The following is a 15,880-nucleotide window of genomic DNA, read 5'->3' on the forward strand; positions in this document are numbered from 1 at the left end:
CTCCTAATGCTTTCAATATGTTTTGATATTTAATTTTTCACCTTATCATAGCTATAATTATTATTCCTTTCACTCTAGTTTTCTCTTAAATATTCATACTGATGCTGTGACAAAAGGAGATGCCATAATGCGCTTTGTTTCTCTGTATACTAGCTTTTTTATTTTATCGAAGCAGATTCCTATAAGCTCATGGAGCTAGCCAAAAATAAGCCTGTTGAAAATAGCTAGGGATGACAACTAATTTCGCCGTCATAATGAAACATGAATTCCTCAGCTGGGAAAAATGGAATTACAATACAAACTTCTGAGTTAATGATTTCAATAAACAAATAGATTCTTTCAATCATAACTTCAGAGAGGCAGCGATCCTCAAAGAATACCACCTTTAAGGGTTTGAAACCAGTAAGGGAGAAACTCTCAGTACATGCTTTTACAAATGTATCTTTAAATTTGTTAATTTATTTTTGCTTTTTTTAATAAGTGATCTCTTCTTTCTGCATTTCCCGTTATCTTGTGTTACTCCTTTCTAATGAATTTCATATTCTTTGGAAGCATGAATTTCAAGTCATTGGCCCCTTGTTCCTCTCAATAATAATAATAATAATAATAATAATAATAATAATAATAATAATAATAATAATAATAATAATAATAATAATAATAATAATAGATGCAGTAAGTCAAACTCACCAGGGATTAACATAAAGAATTCGTCGAAATCTTTTTTATCTGTTTTCGAAAGGATGCCACTGAAGCTTCGTACACGGTCCAGTGTCTGGACTGAAATGTACAAAGGGAAAAAGAGGTATAGGGCTGAAATAGTGAAACGGGGGAAAAAGAAATATGATAAAAATAGAATTAGGGTAAATGGGGAAAGGTGGGCTTTTCCTCTAAAACTATGTGGGTAATTGATTCAACATTTTTATATATACTCATCCAATAATGAATTTGGGGCCACGGAAGAAGCGTCTTCACCGTGTGTAAATTCCTGACTAATTACAGACCAATTCTACCATTATTTGTTGTATCCGTCTGCTAATGCAACTCCTTTTACAGATATTCCATGCATAAGAATTTCTCTGAATACTTTTTTATGCAGACAATAATACACTCGATTATATTTTTCTTGATACAAAACAGCTGTATATAGTAATTTTTTCCTTGATACGAAATAGCTGCATCAAGTAATATTTTTCCTTGATACAAAACAGCTGTATCAAATAATACTTTTCCTTGATACAAAACAGCTGCACCAAGTAACATTTTTCCTTAATACGAAACAGCCGATCAAGTAATATAATTCCTTGATACAAAACAGTTGTATTGAGTAATATTTTTCCTTGATACACAACAGCTGTATTAAGTAATATTTTTCCTTGATACAAACAGCTGTATATAGTAATCTTTTTCCTTGATACAGAACAGCTGTATCAAGTAGTATTTTTCCTTGATACAGGACAGCTGTATCAAATACTATTTTTCCTTGATAAGGGACAGCTGTATCAAATACTATTTTTCCTTGATACAAACAGCTGCCTTTGTGCCAAATAATAAGAGCATGTTATTATTTTCCTTGGTAAATATATCCATCAGTTTTCCAATTAGTGAAACTATATAAGCAAAAATTACGAACGTTCTATTTTGTAATACAAGTTTTAGAATTTTCAGTCAAATAATTCTCGTCGAAACAGAGCAAATGCATGAAAGAACATCTTTCTGAAATTCTGACATAAATACAGGTTTCAGTCCTTGAAAAAAAAAATCATGAAATGGAAGTTATGAATATCTATTAAAAAATTAAAACACTGGCTTTACCTCACGCTCCCAATTACTTGCAGACTCGATCAAAGAGGAGGAGCTGTGAAACGTCAGTTGATGTTTTTCACTCAGTCACCTGAAAGAAGACCGCGAACGAGGTCAGAAAAACGTGCACTCTCCGAAACCTTGAGAAAAGAGGAATTCTCTTTCGGCAATCCCAGGGATTTCCCGGGAAGACTCGGGAAGTAAGTTAGACTTGGTAAGACTGGTAAGACTATCTCTTATTAGAGTCCACCCGAAGAGGGAAGGAAAGACAACCAGGGACCCTCCTGGGAAGTAAGGAAGAGTGGTAAGGCCTTTTCTTTCCTATTGCACTGGACCCGATGAAAAGGAGAAAGAGAGACAGCATTGACGATTGCAAATAACTTCTTATAAGCTGCATCGGGCTCTGCAATTGCTGAGATTAGGGCCAACTTCAGCCGAGTAATGAGGACTCTATCTCACATGAGGGGTTGAGGAGGTGAAGATATGTTCAGATTCGGTGGAAAATGATCGCTTCTTTGCAGATTTTGACATTTTGTGGACCTGTTTTATTACGTAGTTAGATGAATGGTACATTCGGCCTCTCTCTCTCTCTCTCTCTCTCTCTCTCTCTCTCTCTCTCTCTCTCTCTCTCTCTCTCTCTCTCTCTCTCGTCAACATTGAACTAATTACGATGCACCATTTTTTTTTATATTACTGACTGGACTGTTTGAGAACCTATTCGGTAATTAGATGATGGCTCGTTCGTCTCCTCCTCTCTCTCTCTCTCTCTCTCTCTCTCTCTGTCAACCCTGAACTAGTTCTGATGCGCCTTTTTTGAGATTTATGATTGGATATTTTGAGAAACCTATTCCGTAATGAGCTAATGGTACGCTCGTCCTTGAACCTTGAACTGGTTCCGATGCACAATTACGATATTACTGGTTTTCCAGGAAACTGAAAATCGAAAAAATTTCACGTGATAAATTGAAATATACTACGTTTTTTTTTAGAATATGGATTAATAATTATGCTCCATGGAAAAGCAAAAAAGATATCTTTAAAAAGTAAATTTTATATCCAGCTCTCTCTCTCTCTCTCTCTCTCTCTCTCTCTCTCTCTCTCTTCCTATTTACTTATCCATCATTCTGCCTGTCCGTCTTCTTATCTCTTAACCCCCTTTCTCCTTTGCATTCGGTAAGTCATTTAAGCATATCATCATCTTTGATTTATAAAGGCAATCAAATATCCTGAAGAAATAAACATTCAACATTCCAGTGAATCAGTTATCACATAAAAGCGTAAATTAACAGGAAATAAAAGAAATATATTTGTGCAAATATACCTTTTTTCCTTCATCACACCAACGAGCAAAAGAACTGACAAACTCTGACGGCTGAGTATTCCTGGGAAAAGTTCCAGAGAGAAAATGTTGAATGGAATTCTCCTGTTGCTGCCTTTGGCCTCAAATATGAGAATAGATTAACCGGACTCAGGTTAGCAAAGAGACTTTCTCGTATCAGCAGGTACAAGTTGATAATTACCTCAGTAAAAGCAGCATAAAGCAAAGTTGTGAAATCTTATAATATCAGATATCTATTCCATTGTTCTCATATTGTTATATGTGATATATTGTACCTCAATCATAGTTTTGAAATCTAATAATGCGTGATAACTAAGCCATCATTCTCATATTGTAACAGGAGGGTATGAACCTAAACAATAGTTTTAGAATCGAACAACACGACATACTTAATTATTCATCACCTTTTCCTATAACTCTTCTCTCTCTCTCTCTCTCTCTCTCTCTCTCTCTCTCTCTCTCTCTCTCTGCAGGTTGACTTCCCTTAGGAGCCCTCTGAGGTTTATAGTCCGTTAACTGTCCATAAGGGCTTTCAGCTGAAGATTTAAAGAAAGAAAGATCAATGCTGTTGTTTTATGTTATTTCTGTGCCATATATTGCAACAGGAAGCAATGAAGCACTGCAACAATGTCCTATTCTCATCAAAATCACCCCAATTTCGAAAGGGACACAGATATAAACACAGAGAGACGCTCCGGTTGAGAAGACGAAAAGATTTTTAGAGCCAAAAATTCTACTTGGAAAATACTTGAAGTGTCTCACTGACGTAAATTTTTGTACTGTACCAAAGATCAGCATTCAATCCAACAGCGTAATAGAACGTTTCAGATACAGACATTTAACTGAACGAAGTCCCTGCAAAAAAAACCTAGTTTTTCATAACGAGATTTGCCGACTGGAAAAACTCAAACGCATATAACTGCCAAAAAAGGAATTTCTTCTCTGAACTGAATACAAGCGCAATACCCGCATCCCGTAATATCATAATCTCTCGTCTCCTCTCCCGGATAAGAGGCTGCTTTATATGCACAATGCTATACACTATCTATATGCGGAAGTTATATCCTAAAGAAGAAGAAGAAGAAGACCATCATGATTCCCCGAGGGTGAAAGGTCAGGACAAGACCACTCAAGGTAATAAGATCTCTTTGAGGACGCCAGACTACTGCAGATACGAGGGAGGTAGTTTTCAGAAGTCCTGCTACAAAGGGCTAGAGTGATCTCCAGATGAGATCAGATGCATAATTCGAACAAAAGCAGATTGACTGTAGAGACACATCGGTTTTCTTCCTCTGGTATTTTAACTCGTTTCGATTTGATTCCTCGTGTCTTTAATGCCTTAGTTTTTTTTTTTTTTTTTTTAGTGCATTTTCTCCTTTTATTGATAGTTATTTATTTTACAAATAAAATGAGAGTTTTCAGGAGGTCTTATTCAGTCCTCCAGAAACACGAAGCTTAACACTTGTCAAGTTTGGTCCAGATAACTACCCTTTACGTTTATTATCCCTTTATTTTAGGTTGTATATTGTCATCACTCTTGTTGAAGTATTGTAATAATAGAATAATACTTTTAATTATGAATTATAATTTTTATATATATATATATATATATATATATATATATATATATATATATATATATATATATATATATATATATATATATATATATATATATATATATATATATATATATATATATTTTTTTTTTTTTTTTTTTTTTTACGAATTCCCCTGGGGTTATATGATTTCTAGAGATTTTTACAGGCCGACAATGAAAACTTTATTTATTTGGCCTTGGAGTTCTGACTTACGTGAAGGGAAATCGTAAAAAACAAAGAACAAGAGATGATTTTAGGAGCTGAGGGCTCTACTTCATAACGAATGTTACGTAAACACTTGAGATAAATTGAGGAATTATATTTACAAAAGAAAAGCATTAGAAGGGAAAATGGGTAATTGAATTGTTAAAGGGCTTGCAACGCCTGAAGATCCTCCTACTGGAGTCTTGAATAAGTGCAAGGCACAGTCCAAAATGAGTCCACTGCGAATAGGTCCGTCTTAAGGGGAGGGGGGTTAGCGGGGCTCTGGTGTAAAATTACGGTGGGTGTTCATACACGTGACATTGTACTCAGGTTCCTGGGTAGGTCCTTTCGAGAATGACTGTACTACTGGGCCCGCGGTTGGAGGTGGACTGTAGATCAGGGCCTGAGTCCAAGGAGGAATTGTAGTACTTGGTTCACGTCAGGAGTCTGACATGGACATCTGGGTGGAAGGTTGGAGGGTGACCTCTCAGCATTTTGTATCACTCGCCTGCGTGTATGGCTAACTGCAAAAATGTCTCTGTCCAAGGCCCTTTTAAGGCCGCTGTCCAGAGTAGGGGCCCTTGTAATGGGCCCACATGGTAGCGGGCTAAGGATGTGTCACTCGTCCAGGTGTTTCGAGCCATCTGCTTGTATTCCCCAAGGTATTCCTGCAGATAGACAATCCAGTCAGCTCAATCTGCCTTTGGAAAGGTTTTCTTGAGAAGCTTAGTTGAACTGAGCTGCTTAAGGAAGTGACAGTCAGCCTCTCATCCTCGGCTTTATTTACCATGCCTTCTGAATGATTGTCCTAGGTCAAAAGAGGGACAAATCGGGATGATAATGTTAATGTGTCGGTGACTAGGTCATTTGGGTCACTTGTGCAGCAACGAATTTAGTCTCAATAGCTTAAGAATTTAGTTTACTCAATAGCTTAAAGGAAAGCTGAATGGCTGCCATGCTAAGACTTTTTGATAAATTTAATAATTTATATATATATTTATATATATATATGCATTAAAGGAAAGCTGAATATATATATATATATATATATATATATATATATATATATATATATATATATATTGTATAAAAGTGATTAATCATATATATATCTTATATATATATTATATATATATATATAATATATATATATATATATATATATATATATATATATATATATATATATATAAGATATAATATATATATATATATATATATATATATATATATATATATATATATATATATATATATATATATATATATATATATATATATATATATATATATATATATATATATATATATATATATATATATATATATATATATATATATATATATATATATATATATATATATATATATATATATATATATATATATATATATATATATATATATATATATATATATATATATATATATATATATATATATATATATATATATATATATATGCCATGATATTGCCTTGTAAAATGTATATCTCTCCATGATTTTGATATTTTTACTCTTCTAGTTATAAGGTATTCTGTGTAATGATAATAATTGTTGAAATATAGTATGGAGTGTAATGTCAGGTCTCACAAGAATTAATTATTTAGATAACTTAAAAGCGCAACTTAGAATTAATAATATTTTTCTTGATAATAGTGTAGTAGTGGGAGAGAAAGTGTAAGTTAGACCAGATGTTGTAGCTGATATCGAAATTGCTTTGTTTTGAGTTGAGACAGGTGCTTGTTTCCTGTTAGATTTGTGTGTTGACGAGCGAGAGATAACAGTCGAGTCGTGCTGAGATTTCGTTAAAAGTTTTGTCCCATATAATTTTCTTGTAAAGACGTGTGCCTTTTTGAGAAATAAGAACAAGTTATTGCATTAAACCAAAGCACATGGCAATTGCATCATGTTTAAGATTACAGTGCTCTGATCATGCATTGTTTTGATCGTGTCCCATGAGATTTTCTGTTCAAGTTACATACACATTTTTGAGAGAAAAAGCACAGGTCTCGATCGATTACATCGTGTTTTGTAAATGCATTGCTCTGATCATATATTGTTCTAACGTGTTAGTTTTGGCCCAAAACGTTTTGCCTTAATAATGACATCATCTGATTGTTTCATTTCTGGCTGGAATACCAAAAATTTGCCCATTCTGATTTCAGAGACCATTCAGGTGGTTCCTCTCTCTCTCTCTCTCTCTCTCTCTCTCTCTCTCTCTCTCTCTCTTTCTTGAAAAGAGAGAAATTATTAATATAAAATATTTGTGTGGGCACTGGTATTAATCTTAGCTTTTGAGATCTGATAAACACAATAAAAGTGTGTATATCTGCAAAGGCACCTATCAAAAGTGTGTTTTGTGAATCTCGAGCAGCTGTATTTCAGGTGATTTTGCGAGAGTTTTCACAAGCTTGTGTAAGGTAAAGTGAAAATGACTTATTATTACCATGGTATAATAAGATATATTAAGAGATTTTTGCCTTAGTGAAATGGTTTTTGGCAAACCTTTTAATTTTTCATATTTTATATATTGGTTGTTTAACATTTATTTAGTTAGTAATTTAAGAATTTCTTAATAATTCAACATTGCATACTTGATTTTATTTCCATTTACTAAGATTTTCTTTTCAAATCTTGAGTAATTCTTGATAGTTTAAATTTTACTTGATAGATTTAATTTCTTGATAAATTAACTTTTGTAATTTAACTCAAGAATTTATTAAATTTTGTGTTGTTTTCAAGTAACAATAAATCTTTTCAGATTGTGAATTCTAATTATAAATTTTGAATTTAAAAATATATTTTTGTAAAAAAAATATTTTTAAAAACAGTGTTTAATTTATTGACCACCAGTGAATATGATTAATCGTGTACATAAGGCAAAGAGATAAATATGTTTTGTTCCTTTAGTTTTGCTGAAGAGAATTAAGACCAGGGAAACAGTTAAAGCTGTTTGATGGAGTGATGCCAATAATCTTTACTTTTTGTGATATTTTTTGTTTAACTGTTGATAATGTCAAACTTGTTTTGATAAACATAGACTGATTTCTCACATGATTAGTAAGTTTGTGAAGGGATCACTGTTGCCTTTAGAAAACTTCTCAATCATAATTCTATTGTTATGAGAGTTTAGGTATCTGGCTGAAGTGAGGTAAAATTTTGAATTCTGTGATAAATAGTGTAATAACCAGGTGCTTGGTACACATTGTTACAATATATATATATATATATATCGTTTTATATATATAAATATATATATATATATATATAATATATATATATAATATATATATATATATATATTCATATATATATTATATATAGAGGGGAATGGTTTTTCTTGAAATAAAGGACTCATCCGATCAAACACATGCAGCGAATGTAGCTGACCACATTTTTACACTTTACATTTATGAGTTTCGTCTGAAAGATTTTAGAAAAGAATAATAATAATAATAATAATAATAATAATAAAAAATGATAATAATAATGAATAATAATAATGAATAATAATAATAATAATAAAATGTAAAGGAATTCCACAGAACCATCTAAAGATAAGATATAGAACTATACATACAAAAACGTTTCTGCCAGTTTGTGAGAAGACGCAGCAAAATCGTTCCCAAGGGGGGACAAATAAAATTTATAAGAATATCATTACCATAAATAATTACATTTCCTAATCCGGCTTGCTAATTTCCTGAAATAAAAATTAAAACCAAGTTAATCCCCAGTCTTTAACGAATCCCATTTACTTTTTTTATGAGAAAAGTTTGAAGTCATCTTTATGCTCCTTCAAAACCGAAGGGATTCATTAAAATGCATCGAGCCTTTCATCTCTAAATGAATTTTCCCTAAATTAAATGGGGAAACTGGTTGAGAAAAAAAGGGGATATTTATTTTTAGTCTTATATATTTTTGAGAAGTCTAATGGGCACAGTGTTTCCAGAATTAGCAAATATAAAGTAAAAAAATAGTGAGAAATAGACAGAGATTAAAATATTGTCTTACCAGGTAGGTATACTAAATAAAAATTATTTTTTCATCTCGTGCCCTGGAATCTGAAAGACACAGGTGTTCCAGAATTAGTAAATATAAAATCAGTGATAATGAGATAAAGACATTAAATTACAGCAAAGTAACCAGTCAGTAAAAAATGAAACAAATATAAAGTCTGATAATGTGGAATAGACACAGATTCAAATATTGTTTTACTAGGAAGTATACTTAAGAAAATATTTATTTTTCTGTCTCAAACACTGAAGTTTCAAAGACAGGCATTCCAAATTCAGCAAATATACTGTCATGAGATAAGCGAATGACGAATTACTATAAAAAAAATATAATAAAAAAAGAACACACAGAATAAAGTATTGTATTACTAGACCAGTCATATTTAAACTAATACACTATCATGAGATAAGTGAATGAAGGCTTATTGTAAAAAAAATATAATGATAAAAAGAAAAACACATTGATTAAAGTATTGTGTCACAAGGTCATTGTAATGGCAAACTATCATGAGGTAAATAAATAAAAAATTATTATAAAAATAATCATATATAATCAACAATAATAAAAACAAATCTGTCAAATAACGATAAACATTTTATTAAGAGTAAAATGCAGTTTGAATCAACAGCATTTTAGAAAAATGAGCATTCAGTTATAAATCCGGTAATCCAATTCATATAATTCAAGACTCCCTCTTTAACGAATCCCATTAGTTATTAGTCTATAATCCTTCTGCTGTGGAACAATGTGGGAGTTAATTTTCTAAATACTGACCTAAAGAAGTCTTGGAGAAAAGAAATTTTTAATGTTTGTCTTATATTTCTCTCTTGTTTGGGTTCAGTGTTTCTCTTAGTCTTAAAGTCATATAGTGAGAAATAGACAGTTTAAAATATTGTCTTAAGGAGGGTAAAATAAAAATTTATTTTTTCATTTCTTAATCTGAAAGACAAGTTCCACTTGAAAAGAAAATCATTACTGAAATAAAGACATTAAACAATGATCTAATTAGCAAATGAATTTTAAACTAATGTTTTTCTGTCTCAAACATTTCAAATATCTTAAACTTTCAGATTTGAATGGTTAATAAACATTAAACTTTGTATTACTCAGTGAATGATCTAATGAGATAAGTGAATGAAGGTTTATTGTAAAAAAAATATAATGATAAATAGAAAAACACATTGATTAAAGTATTGTGTCACAAGGTCATTGTAATGGCAAATATATAGGTAAATAAATAAAAATTATTATAAAAATAATCATATATAATCAACAATAATAAAAATAAATCTGTCAAATAACGATAAATATTTTATTATAGTAAAATGCAGTTTGAATCAACAGCATTTTTATAAAATGAGCATTCAGTTATAATTCCGGTAATCCAATTATATATTAGATATAATTATTATATTAGTCTATAATATTTCTGCTAACAAGTGGGAGTTATTTTTTTTTTTTTAAATACTGATAATGAAGTCTTGGAGCCTTTGTGTGTTTGTGTTATTTCTGTGTGTTTGTGTTCTCTATCTATTTTATCTTCGTCAGATGTCTAGTTTCCATAATGAGGGTAATATATATATATAAATAATCTATTTTGATTTCTTATCTCGTCAAGTTCCACTTGAAAAGAAGGTCATTACTGAAATTCCCTTAAACAATGATCTAATTACATGAATTTTAAACTATTTCTATTTTCATTTCATATATCTTAAACTTTCAGTAATAAACATTAAACTAATGATCTATACATATATATAAATTATATATATATATATATATATATATATATATATATATATATATATATATATATATATATATATATATATATATATATATATATATATATATATATATATATATATATATATATATATATATATATATATATATATATATATATATATATATATATATATATATATATATATATATATATATATATATATATATATATATATATATATATATATATATATATATATATATATATATATATATATATATATATATATATATATATATATATATATATATATATATATATATATATATATATATATATATATATATATATATATATATATATATATATATATATATATATATATATATATATATATATATATATATATATATATATATATATATATATATATATATATATATATATATATATATATATATATATATATATATATATATATATATATATATATATATATATATATATATATATATATATGTATATATATATATATATATATATATATATATATATATATATATATATATATATATATATATATATATATATATATATATATATATATATATATCAGATCTCTTAAACGTTCACTTTGCAGGGAAGAAAATTACTAACCTTCCTTCAATAAATGAACCAATTTAAATAATTTTAAATCAATTTCTATTTTGAGTTCTTATTTCTTCTCGTTCTACTTTACTGGAAGGTAGTTATTGGAGTTCCCTTAAATAAATTATCTAAATATATTAATTTAATTTTTTTAATTTCAGATATCTTAAACTTCAACTTTTCTGGCAGATAATGATTAAACTTCCTACAATAAGGGATCTAACTACATTCCCTTCAGATTAATTTATATTTCAAATTACGTATAAATATAAATACAAATTATATTTCGTCACGAAAAATAAAATAATTCAAGAGTGAAATTTACTTCTAATTAAATTTTTTAATTTGATTTTCGAATGACATCCTTTTTCATCCTACACCTACCTAGAATTGCATCTTATAAAGATGAGTCAAGAGTTACATTCATTTTATATTTATTTGTTTAATTTAATTTTCAATTTACAACACATCCCCCTCCCCCCACACAACTAGAATTGTATTTTGTCCTGAAAAATAAACAAGTAAAAAATCCGCCCAAGTTTCTTTGGAGCAATCGAGTTTTCTGTACAGCTCATAATCAAGGCCTAATTTAGGTCACCGAAAATAGATCTATCTTTCGGTGGTCTCGGTATAATGCTGTATGAGCCGCAGCCCATGAAACTTTACCCACGGCCGGTGGTGGCCTGTCCTATATCGTTGACAGACACATGATTATGGCTAACTTTAACCTTAAATAAAATTAAAAACTACTGAGGAGGCTAGAGGGCTGCAATTTGCTGTGTGATAAGTGGGGGTGGATGATCAACATACCAATTTGCAGCCCTCTAGCCTCAGTAGTTTTCAAGATCTGAGGGCGGACAGAAAATTGCGGACAGAATAAAGTGCGAACAGACAGACAAAGCCGGCACAAGAGTTTTCTGTTACAGAAAACTAAAATGAGCAAAAAATAAAAATTACTTCAAATTGCATTTTTTTACTTAATATTAATTGGCCAACCTCACCTCCCCCCCAAAACCCCAAGCACCTTATTTCGTCACGAAAAATAAGTAGCCAATCGTTAATTTTTCCTTCAGGTTCATTTTCTTATTTAGTTTCAAAGGCCAACGCATCCCTCCCTCCCTCACCCCACCCCACCCTAGCTAACAAGAACATATATCATCCTAGCAAATAATAACAAGAGTTCCTTGCAGCTACTGGATCATGCAAATAAATTTCATTAATTAGGGATAAAGAAGAAATGGAATAAATTTGAATAATTAGAGATAATGCGGAGATGTATAAAGGAGAAAGCTTTTGTTCATAAAGGCACCAAAATCGAATATCTCTAAAGGAGACGGAATGGTTTAGACTTTGAAAGTCCAGGAAGATAACAATGAAAAACAAGAGTATAGATGCATTTATAAAACAGGCAGCTGAAGGCGTTTCAGAATATTGTATTTTGTTTCAAATAAAAATCAAGAGAAATGGAACATAGCAGTTGGTCATGGAAATGTAGAAATGTTAATCTATATACACACACACACACACACACACACACACACACACACACACACACATATATATATATATATATATATATATATATATATATATATATATATATATATATATATATATATATATATATATAATATATATGCACATGATCTATTAATTTTCTCAACTTTACGCTGGAACTTGCTTGAAACACAAAATGACCTATTACTTAACGACCTTTACTAATCATTTATGCTTTTGTGCAATAATGTGAAAGGGAAACATCTTATATAAATTAAAATAAAACACGTTATCTCATACATTCCTTATTTAATTTGTTCATAAGCACTGACCATAAGAGGAATTATTAATTTTTCCTGTAATTCTAATTAGGCAAAGGGAAACTGACCCACATTCATGAATCTCAGCGTTTGATTTTGATAAGATCAGCTCCTGCCTCTCTCTCTCTCTCTCTCTCTCTCTCTCTCTCTCTCTCTCTCTCTCTCTCTCTCCGTGTATGAGGCTGTGATGACGACAGCATGGAAACTATTCACAATCAGACGCAGCGGTTGACGTCAGAATAGCCAACTAAACGAAGCCTCATCGTCCTGTTGATTGCTGAGAATATTAATTAACTGACAATTGGGTTGCGCCACCGCACTATTAAATGATCATCTAGTATGTCTGTAGTGTATATATATATATATATATATATATATATATATATATATATATATATATATATATATATATATATATATATATATATATATATATATATATATATATATATATATATATATATATATATATATATATATATATATATATATATATATATATATATATATATATATATATATATATATATATATATATATATATATATATATATATATATATATATATATATATATATATATATATATATATATATATATATATATATATATATATATATATATATGTGGAGAGAGAGAGATTTGAGAGAGAGAGAGAGAGAGAGAGAGAGAGAGAGAGAGAGAGGTCTTTTGTACATATGATATTTTCATTTATGAAAAATCAAAACTCGAACAAAACAAAACAAAATTCTACAAAATTCAAAAGTCAAATACAACATACGTAAACAGAATCTCAAGGGTATGAATCATTTATGAAACATCTGCTCTATAAATCTCATGACTCTCGAATGGTTTATATATATCATCCTATCCATACGGGGAACTTATCAAGTTCAAACCCCCTTCATGCAAATATTTATGTTCTAGAAATACTCATGAATATCATATTTGAAGGTCAAAGGATAAGTTAACACAGCAATAACAACTCACTCTGTATATTAGAGAGAGAGAGAGAGAGAGAGAGAGAGAGAGAGAGAGAGAGAGAGAGAGAGAGAGAGGTGTCTCCAGCGTTAAGTGGAGGGCAGTATAACATTCTGAATGTGCAGTTGGGACGTGAGAGGTGTCTATATTTTTCCATCTTTTATTGCTGTGTTTACATTTTGGCGTGTTAGGAGCTGGTTGCCTTAAAAGGAGACGTTTTTTTCTAAAAATATTTTCTTCTCGTTTTAATGGAAAGTGTGCATAATAAGAATAATTCTTTTTTACCTTTTTACTTTTACATGTTTTTTGTTGGGAATTGTACCAGTGTGCCAGTGTTCTTGATTACAATATTTTTCCATTTATAAAGGAAATGTGTTCATGTGTTTTATCTGAGGTCATGACCTCTCTTTTTTACTATTTTCTCTTATCAAGTTTTAATATGCAAATTTCAGCCTTTCCTTAAAAACTGAATATCATAAATCCTCTTTACAAACTGCATACAGTATTCTTAATAATTACTGACACATATTTTTAAACAGATCTCGAGATTTTAAACCCTACTATATTTATAATTATATCAGTCTGAAAAAGTATTGAAAATGGTTTTTATCAACGTGACTGATTTAAAAAAATGAAGTAGTCTTTTGTTATGAATCCACAAACAGAAACTGAACACAAATTTCAAATTATACGAAAGTAAAATCAGTCAGACAAGGGCACCACAAGAATCCATTCTTATTAACCCTTTAACATCAACAATGAGTTAATGTTCGACTTTAATTGAAGTAAACAGACACTAAACACGTTTCCACAATAAAAAATAAAAATGAAATCACACACAAGGGTACCACAAAACTCCATATTCAATAAAAGTTAAGTATACCTTAGTTTAAACAGACCACTGAACTGATTAACAGCACTCCTAGAGCTGGCCCGAAGGATTAGATCCATATTCAATAACACTTATAAAATCCGCATTAGGAAGAGACCATCACAGCAATATTAAGCCACGCAAAAACGAGTCATTTCTTCACCGAATCCTCCTCCTTCCCTAGATGACAATTCTTCAGCTTCACTGCTTGCCTGACGCTCATCCCGGATCATTAAAGGCTGTTACTGAGGGCTGTTAATCTAAGATAACCGGGTAACTGAGAACCTCTTAGGACGGATTTACTACGAGAGCGAGTTTTATGTATAATGTCAACGACGTTATGGGAATAGGTTCTACAGAGCAAAAAAGTTTTTTTTGCAAAGTGATATGATTTTAGAAATTTATGTATAAAGTTTACAAGATTATGTGAATAACTTCTACTGAGCAAAAAGTTTTGTCAAAAATGATATAGCTTTAAAATTTTATGTGTAATCTCTACAAGGTAATTTAATAGGTTTCTGCAGTGCAAAATATACCTTTGTTTTTATATAAAGGATATATATATATATATATATATATATATATATATATATATATATATATATATATATATATATATATATATATATATATATATATATGTAAAAAAACTGGCCATCCTGGTTGGGGAGAGAATTGAACAAATTTAAAACTTATGACTGCAAAGGAACCAAGTGCACTCAGATTATGAACAAAGGAAAAGTTATTTGAAACTTACCTAAGATTTTCCCTGGCTTTACAATTGAATGAGTAAGGTCGCCATTTGGAATTAGAATTCTTCTGCAATTTAAAGGGGTTTATTTACAGAGATTTAGTAATTCAACAAGG

This window comes from Macrobrachium rosenbergii, chromosome 31, assembly GCF_040412425.1.
Source record: "Macrobrachium rosenbergii isolate ZJJX-2024 chromosome 31, ASM4041242v1, whole genome shotgun sequence".
NCBI classification, from domain to species: Eukaryota; Metazoa; Arthropoda; class Malacostraca; order Decapoda; family Palaemonidae; genus Macrobrachium; species Macrobrachium rosenbergii.